Source organism: Triturus cristatus, chromosome 8, assembly GCF_964204655.1.
Source record: "Triturus cristatus chromosome 8, aTriCri1.1, whole genome shotgun sequence".
In the NCBI taxonomy this organism is placed as follows: domain Eukaryota; kingdom Metazoa; phylum Chordata; class Amphibia; order Caudata; family Salamandridae; genus Triturus; species Triturus cristatus.
Window position 1 is genome coordinate 473,559,091 of NC_140591.1, and position 8,296 is coordinate 473,567,386.

The 8,296-nt window shown below is 54.7% G+C and overlaps 2 pseudogenes; both read left to right on the forward strand.

Annotated features, from left to right (window-relative positions):
* The first annotated feature begins 682 nt into the window (after positions 1-682).
* Positions 683-2,456, forward strand: LOC146802367 (18S ribosomal RNA; annotated as a pseudogene).
* A 1,014-nt stretch (positions 2,457-3,470) lies between these two features.
* LOC146802368 (5.8S ribosomal RNA) lies at positions 3,471-3,600 on the forward strand (annotated as a pseudogene).
* The last annotated feature ends 4,696 nt before the right edge of the window (positions 3,601-8,296 follow it).

The window sequence follows — 8,296 nt, forward strand, 5'->3', positions numbered from 1 at the left end:
GGGCCCGGGTACACATTAGCCTCTCAGCCCCTTCCCGATGGTCCTTTTACTCTGAGCCTGCTTGCCCCGGGAGCAGGCAGGGACGCTAAGCCAACATACCCCCAGTGCAGGGCGGCCTGCCAGGGGATGCCCCAGCCGTACTCTGATCGATTGGGCACTCTCGGTCCGTTTAGGGATGGACTGCTTGGCCAGCATCTGCTGTTGTTTCAAGCAAGGAGCTTCCACCCCGCATGGTCCGTCCGACTCGAGGGCCTTCCGCCTGGCAAGAGCCCCTTCACCCTACCCAGCAGAGCAAAGGCAGAGTGGCCCGGCAGCTCGTGCCCCCCAGTGGTCTGACCCAAGTGGAAGGGGTCGGGTGGCGCCAGGCCCTCGGATGCTGCTGCCCAGCAGGTCCATAGACCCCATGCACCACGCTGTCACCCCTCTCCGCCCAGCACATTTCCACAGCAGCTCGGAACGACCGTTCCAAGGGGTGCTGCCGCCAGGCTCCGGCACCCCTGCGTCTCGCTCAGGCTGTGCCTCGGCCCGCCTCTCTCTTCCGGGGGAGACGGCTGGGCCTGCAGGTGCCCATGTGACTGCACCTCTCTACCCCTCCAGCGAGCCCTCCAGGGGTGCGTGAAGGTTGCCGTTCGGGGAGATGGGCACGCGGCCCCCGAACCCACCCCGTCAGCAGGTGCGGCTAAAAGGTTGATCCTGCCAGTAGCATATGCTTGTCTCAAAGATTAAGCCATGCATGTGTAAGTACACATGGCCGGTACAGTGAAACTGCGAATGGCTAATTAAATCAGTTATGGTTCCTTTGATCGCTCCATCTGCTACTTGGATAACTGTCGTCATTCTAGAGCTAATACATGCTGACGAGCGCTGACCTCCCGGGATGCGTGCATTTAGCAGACCAAGACCAATCCGGGCTCGCCCAGCCGCTTTGGTGACTCTAGATAACCGTGGGCCGATCTCACATTCCTGTGACGGCGACGATACATTCGGATGTCGTCCCTATCGACTTTCGATGGTACTTTCTGTGCCTACCATGGTGACCACGGGTCACGGGGAATCAGGGTTCGATTCCGGAGAGGGAGCCTGAGAAACGGCTACCACATCCAAGTAAGGCAGCAGGCGTGCAAATTACCCACTCCCGACTCGGGGAGGTAGTGACAAAAAATAACAATACAGGACTGTTTCGAGGCCCTGTAATTTGAATGAGTACACTTTAAATCCTTTAACGAGGATCCATTGGAGGGCATGCCCGGTGCAATCAGCCGCGGTAATTCCAGCTTCAATAGCGTATATTAAAGTTGCTGCAGTTCAAAAGCTCATAGTTGGATCTTGGGATCGAGCTGGCGGTCCGCCGCGAGGCGAGCTACCCCCTGTCCCAACCCCTGCCTCTCTGTGACCCCTTGATGCTCTTGACTGAGTGTCCTGGGGGTCCGTAAGCGTTTACTTTGAAAAAATTAGAGTGTTCAAAGCAGGCCGGTCACCTGAATACTTCAGCTAGGAATATTGGAATAGGACTCTGGTTCTATTTTGTTGGTTTTTGGAACTGGGGCCATGATTAAGAGGGACGGCCGGGGGCATTCGTACTGTGCCGCTAGAGGTGAAATTCTTGGACCGGCACAAGACGAACCAAAGCGAAAGCATTCGCCAAGAATGTTTTCATTAATCAAGAACGAAAGTCGGAGGTTCGAAGACGATCAGATACCGTCGTCGTTCCGAACATAAACGATGCCGACTAGCCATCCGGCGGCGTTATTCCCATGACCCGCCGAGCAGCTTCTGGGAAACCAAAGTCTTTGGGTTCCGGGGGGAGTAGGGTTGCAAAGCTGAAACTTAAAGGAATTGACGGAAGGGCACCACCAGGAGTGGAGCCTGCGGCTTAATTTGGGAAACCTCACCCGGCCCGGACACGGAAAGGATTGACAGATTAATAGCTCTTTCTCGATTCTGTGGGTGGTGGTGCAAGGCCGTTCTTAGTTGGTGGAGTGATTTGTCTGGTTAATTCTGATAACGAATGAGACTCCCCCATGCTAACTAGTTACACTACCCCCAGCGGTTGGCGTCCAACTTCTTAGAGGGACAAGTGGCGTTCAGCCACACGAGATCGAGCAATAACAGGTCTGTGATGCCCTTAGATGTCCGGGGCTGCACGCGCGCTACACTGAACAGATCAGCGTGTGTCTACCCTTCGCCGACGGGTGCAGGGAACACACTGAACCCCGTTCGTGATACGGATTGGAGATTGCAATTATTTCCCATGAATGAGGAATTCCCAGTAAGTGCGGGTCATAAGCTCGCGTTGATTAAGTCCCTGCCCTTTGTACACACTGCCAGTCGCTACTACCGATTGGATGGTTTAGTGAGATCCTTGGATCAGCCCCGCCAGGGTCGGCAACGGCCCTGGTGGAGCGCCGAGAAGACGATCAAACTTGACTGTAGGTGAATCTGCGGAAGGATCATTAATGGCGAAGCGGCCCGAGCAACCGACGGTGCCAGCCCAAAGCCCTCGGCTGCCTCCTGCAAGCACACACCGTAGGCATAGGGCCCAGCCCTGCCCTGGCGCACCCTGGCCGGCGGAGCAGTCCGTGGCAGCATGGGGCGCCAGGGTGAGGACCGGGACTTTGGTGGTCCTCTTCCCCCGGGGAGGGCCTGACCGATGGGCGAGGGACCGGGGATGGTCGGCAGCCCCCATCCCCTGTCCTTCTCTGGGAGGGGCTCAGTGGTAGGCCCTCCCAAGATGGAACCCAAGCTCACCCGGCATGGCCCCCACAGTGTGGGGAAACCGAATGGCAGTGCATCATCGGGATGGTACCACCCCCTCGAAAGGCCATGCAGCCGGCTGGGCCCTCTGGCACCCACGTCCCAGCCCCACCGGGATCCGGGTGACCTAGGAGTGGCCCTTCTTCTGAGGCAGAGCAGCCTGGAAGCTAAGGGGCCGAGGGCCTGCAAGGGGACCCCAGCTCCTCTCGGTGGGAGGTGTGCTGGATGGGGAGCCACCTGGCTCTTCCCTTCCGGCGCCTCCAACCCGGGCAAGGGTGGGGTGGGCTGAAAAAAGCCTGCCCACCGGCATGGCTCGGACCAGCCTGCGACAGACAGCTGATGTGCAGGTGGAGCAACCCTCCCTCATTGCCAGGTATCCGGTTCGATCTGGTCCCGTGCGGCCGGGCCGAGGGGTTTGGAGACTCGCGTGGTCCCTCCTGGTTACTCCAGGACGTACCGGTGGCTGTGGGGCTGCCTGCTCCTGTCGCACTGGGAGACCCCTTCCTTGCCCGCGGGTGGGTGTGTTGGGGGGACTCACAGGCCAAGCACCTGGTAATGTTTTTTGTCTTCCAATGGTGCAGTCTGACTCCCACAGGGGAAGCCTTGAATGGGGCGCCTGGGCCGTCTCACCACGCAGGCGGCGGACGGACGGCATCACCTTCCTCCTGCCTCTCCTGCGCCTGCAGGTTGGCAAACGTTTTTGAAAAATTGCCTGTGACTCTTGGCAGTGGATCACTCGGCTCCCGCGTCGATGAAGAACGCAGCTAGCTGCGAGAATTAGTGTGAATTGCAGGACACATTGATCATCGACACTTTGAATGCACCTTGTGGCCTGTCTGAGGGTCACTCGATTGTCAATTGCCTCCGCTTCCCTTCGTCCCCCCACGATCGCCCGTGGCAGGGTTCCTCGCCGGGTCCTGCCACGGAGGTACGCCCAGAGAAGGGGTCTGGCGACTGGTCTGCCCCGGGCCTGTCCTGTGGCGCCTGGCTGCATGCCGTGCGTGGCTTTCTGTGGTGTCCCACCGGCTGCCCGTGCGCACGTGCCTTGGGTGCCCACCTCGGCTTCCTGGGGAGAGCAAACCCCCTCCAGATCTGATCTGGGGAAATAGGGCGCACGTGCGGCTAGGTCGCCAGGCCCTTGCTCCGGCAGGGTCCTGTTATAGGAAAACAATGGTTCTGTCGGGTATGGGTAAAACAATTACTTTGTTGAAAAAATGAATCAAGGAAAAAATGGGAATCAATCTAGTTGACCACACAATCTCAAAGTACAAATCACAATTAGGCTTGTTTTGAAGGATATGATGTCATTTTTTATATATAAATTGCATCATTTATATGAAAGAGCACAAATGACATTTGTAATGCAGGATTACCAAAGCAGTAAACTGTAGAGTGAGTCAGTGAATTTGTGACAAGGTGACATAAGTGACCGAATTGTGCATAGTATATACAGTGAACGAATGCAGAAAAGACTTTTTATGTACACAATATACATGAGGAGGGCCAGTATCGAGGAAGATCACAATGACACTGTTTCACGGATAAATCAAAACATGTATGAAAAACAGGTCTCGCACTGGTCCTAACAGTTATCGTCGACGTTTCAACCCAATATAAGCGACTTTGAATCGTCATGTAGGGTCTTCATCAGGACATTAAAATAAACGATGGCAACCTAGCCAGTGGTCTAGGATGGCCTGTCGCAGACAAAAGTTCACGCGTAGAAATACAGAGCGCCTCATCCGATGTGATCTCTTAACCGGCGTTGTTCTTTTAAGTAAAGCCGACTCCGGTGAATCAATTGCGTCGGACCCGATCCGAGATATGCTTCCTATTATTATTTGGGAAGAAAAGGAGCGAAGCGATTACGACTCACGCTGCAGCACCTCCTGTCTCAGTCGGCAGGGTCCTGGCCTTCCCCGGCAGTTCCCCCCCCGACGCTCCGGCGTTTTTTTCCGACTACGACCTCAGATCAGATGTGGTGACCCGCTGAATTTAAGCATATTACTAAGCGGAGGAAAATAAACTAACCAGTATTCCCCCAGTAACGGCGAGTGAAGAGGGAAGAGCCCAGCGCCGAATCCCTGCCTGGCGGTGGGCGCGGGAAATGTGGCATACAGAAGACCGACTCCCGGCATCGCTCAGGGGGCCCAAGTCCTTCTGACCGAGGCTCACCCCACGGACGGTGTTATGCCGGTAGCAGCTTCCGGCGTGCCGGGATCGGGTCTTCTCGGAATCGGGTTGCTTGAGAATGCAGCCCAAAGCGGGTGGAAACTCCATCTAAGGATAAATACGGGTGCGAGACCGATAGCCAAGTACCGTAAGGGAAAGTTGATAAGAACTTTGAAGAGAGAGTTCAAGAGGGCGAGAAACCGTCGAGAGGTAAACGGGTGGGGTACGTGCAGTCCGCCCGGAGGATTCAACCCGGCGGGAGGGTCGGTGGCCTGGGAGTTCCGGATCCCCTCCACGGGACTGGCGCCTGGGCCCCACCCGGCCCCTGCAGGGCGTACTTCCTCCGTGGCCGGGTGGCGCACCGGCACCAGGTCGGCTGGGAAGGCTTCGGGGTGGTAGGTGGCCCTCCGCTCCGACGGAGGGTGTTACAGCCCCCCTGGCAGCAGCTTTGCTGTGTCCGCGGGGCCAAGGGAAATTCGACCGTCTCTGCCCTCTCTCCCGGCTGCCCCTTGGGGCGCGCCGGGGCGGGGAAGGGGGGACGGGGCCCCCTGCTCGTGGCACGACTGTCGATTGGGGCGGGTGTTCTCAGTGCGTCCCGACGCATCGTGCTGTCGGGGGGAGGCCCACGCCAGGCGCCAGCGGTCTGTGGCGATGTTGGTTACCCACCCGACCCGTCTTGAAACATGGACCTAGGAGTCTAACACGTGTGCGAGTCGGAGGGCGAGCAAAACCCTATGGCGCAATGAAGGTGAGGGCAGGCGCTTGCCGGGTGACGTGGGATCCTGCCGCGCTTCCAGCGACGGGCACACCACCGGCCCGTCTTGCCTGCTCCGTCGGGGAGGTGGTGCATAAGCGTGTGTGATAGGCACCGAAAGATGGTGAACTATGCCAGGGCAGGGCGAAGCCAGTGGAAACTCTGGTGGAGGTCCGTAGCGGTCCTGACGTGCAAATCGGTCGTCCGACTTGGGTATAGGGGCGAAAGACTAATCGAACCATCTAGCAGCTGGTTCCCTCTGAAGTTTCCCTCAGGATAGCTGGCGCTCGGAGCCCCCAGTTTTATCTGGTAAAGTGAATGATTAGAGGTCTTGGGGCCGAAACGATCTCAATCTATTCTCAAATTTTAAATGGGTAAGAAGCGTGGAGCCGGGCATGGAATGCGAGAAGGAGGCAAGATGGCGGCCGCTTGATACTGAGTGAAGGTCGCTCCCGCTGATCGGTCTGAACAGCAGGTGCTCGCATAATCGTTCAATGAGTTAAAAGGCATGTTTGTCTCGGATTTACATTATTGACAATACGATGTTGACCCGACCCCCCTGGAGGGACTAGTTATTTCTCGCTTTTGGCCTTAAATCAAGAAGAAACGGGGGGAAAAAAACCCATGCTCACCGTTCTTCACGTTCGCCAGCCCTGGCTACGGGTAGTCTCCGCCTCTCTGAGCCGCGCACACCTGAGGGCTTGGCGGGTGTGGACCGTAGCTGGAAGGAGGAACCAGGACATCGCATTTGTCAGGATGCCTATCCGTAAAAGCGGCAGCTCTGCAGCGAAACTGACAGGAGAGCTGCCTGTGGTCGGCTTGGGTACCGGGGGAAGGAGAAATCCTGCCGCTGACAAAACGGACACCTCGGGCAAGTCGGAGAAGTTGGGGAAGCCGGCCGGAAGGATCCCAGCGGTGAGTGCCACATTGATCAGAGGAAAGCGAGGAGATAAGGTGGACAAAGTCCTTGAGAAACCGCCCTGCAACAATTCTGCTAAAGTTGTTAATCAAACAGGAATGATACCCTCTGCTGGCAGCTCTGATATGGTAAAAATGTTAACGGTCCCTGGGATGTTTGCCGGAAAGAGCATAGTAGCTAAAAGTCAGTCACAGGTTTCTTCAGTATCCGCAATAAATGCTGCCGGCCCTTTAATGGAGGGTAATGAAGGCGTTTTGGATGTGGTGATTGAAAATAATGAAGGGGGTGATAGAACTGCAGGGGGTTTGGTTAATAGCGAACGTTCTGTGGAATCACTAAATGCTAAGTCCCCCCAAATAAGCGATGAAGCAGTGAGTGGAGAAAAATCTGGGGGGCCAAATGACTCTGCTGTAAATTCTTACATTTTTCAAACCCCCATTGGCGGGAGGTTAGAAAAGCACAAAGGCCCTCTGCTGGAGCTGATTGAAGGGGACAGCTTCTTTTCTGTCGCAGAAGAGTCAGATACTGAATCTGAGGGAGAGGTTATTAACGATAACTCAACTTCAAGTGGTGAGCTTGATAGCCCCCCGAGAACGGCGAGCACCTCTAAGAAGGCCTCTATCCGCTGCAATAATCCTAAAACTGATTCAAAGCATGGCTTAGAGGACGAAGATAGCGACGGCTCTGAAATCAGTAATAAACTTCAATGGGATTACACTCAGGCTGCAATGAGTTTGGCAGCTTTAGAGGAACTTAGTGCTCACAAAAAAGAAAATTCTCCTCCCTCTAATTCTGCGATTTATGCTTTGTTAAAATCAATACAAGGGGAGGCACGTCAAGAGCATAAACGGGCTCAACTTGCTACGATGAAGATTCAGGGTGCAATTCGAAGAAACACAAAAGCATGCTCTGAGGTCATTGCCCGGACTACGGCTTTGGAGGAAAGAATTGTTGATCTCGAGGAGGGGCTCCAAAAGACTGATATCAAAGCCACTTCAAATGATGATAGACTAGCTGATATCATGTGGAAACTTGAGGACTCCGAGAACAGACTCCGAAGAAATAATCTTAGATTATTAGGAATAGAAGAGAATGTTGAGGGGGCGGATATTAGAGGCTTCGTTTTAAAATTATTTAAGGCTGCCTTTCCAGAACTCTCTCAATGGTCATGGGATTCGGAGATCCAGAGAGTCCATCGGTTCCCCTTAATGTTGAAAAAGAGCCCAGATTCTGGAGTTAAACCAAGAGCAATTCTGATTTTTTTTGGGAACTTTTTATTGAGACAAGCTATTTTTGAGAAAGCTCGTCCTGATGCCAAAAGATCTGTAGAAGGGCAAACTTTTTTTGTTCGCCCGGATTTCTGCCACACAACAGTGGAAAGGAGGTGGCCACTCCGCTCCCTGATTACTCCTTTTCAAAAAAAAGGGTGCGAGGTGTTCTTAATGAACCCCGCACGCCTAAAGGTTATATTTTCTGGCAGAATCCGGGTATTCTCATCAGAGATTAAGGCTGAAGAATATCTAAAAGAACTTGGGGAAGGTTAAAGATGTAATTAGTGCTTTGGACAGGGGGGGGGAATCTCCCTCCTTTTTTTTCTTCTTGTGGGTATGCTGAATTATATACCTCAGAGGTAGGAGCGACCTTGGGACACTCGGGTAAGGGAAGCCATCACATGGGTCCATTGACCTATTTTGCCT